The 564-nt window shown below is 59.0% G+C and overlaps 1 protein-coding gene across 1 annotated transcript in view; it reads right to left on the bottom strand.

Moving 5' to 3' along the window:
* RPS17 (ribosomal protein S17) overlaps positions 1 to 564 on the bottom strand; it is a gene marked incomplete at its 5' end in the record, with an annotated part of 3,055 nt that overhangs the window by 1,079 nt on the left and 1,412 nt on the right. The gene's annotated exons all lie outside the window — the stretch shown is intronic.

A 564-nucleotide genomic window follows, 5' to 3' on the forward strand; every position in this document is an offset into this window, starting at 1 on the left:
AAGGCAGGGGCGCAAGGGCCATGCTGAGTGACTGCCTGGCCTGCCCCACCCCCAGGACCTGAGGTGTCCTGCTCCTTAATCCAGAGCAACCTCCTCAAACCCTCTCCGGACCCCAAACCTCCACCTCTGTGCACCTCCTTCCCCAGGAGGCTGCATCACACCAGTGTTTTTGTAAGAAACCGTGAATAACGCAGGTTCAGCTAAGGCTGCATCGACAGCTACAGCACAGGCGCTCCTTCCCTGCTTGGGCTCCCTCCAGGGGTGGCCTCTTCCAGCAGCACCCCCTCAGCCTGCCTTCGAAAGGCACCTGGAAGGTCACTATGCAAAACAGACGGACAGACACCCCGCCAGCGGTGCCGCCAAGCCCCCGACACCAGCTGTGCAAGTCAGCACTGGGCCGACACCCAAAATCTGAGAGTTTGAAGCATCTGTGAGAGGATCTGCGGTGTTTCAGGCATAATTTCTAGCCATCGGGAGCGAGGGAGTCAAACCAAGCCCTCGTGGGAAGCCATGTCACCTCACCTCGGGTTACAAAACCAGAAGGCAAAGCAGGGAGGGCATTCC

The sequence above is a fragment of the Phaethon lepturus genome, unplaced genomic scaffold (genome assembly GCF_000687285.1).
Source record: "Phaethon lepturus isolate BGI_N335 unplaced genomic scaffold, ASM68728v1 scaffold25733, whole genome shotgun sequence".
Lineage (NCBI taxonomy): Eukaryota > Metazoa > Chordata > Aves > Phaethontiformes > Phaethontidae > Phaethon > Phaethon lepturus.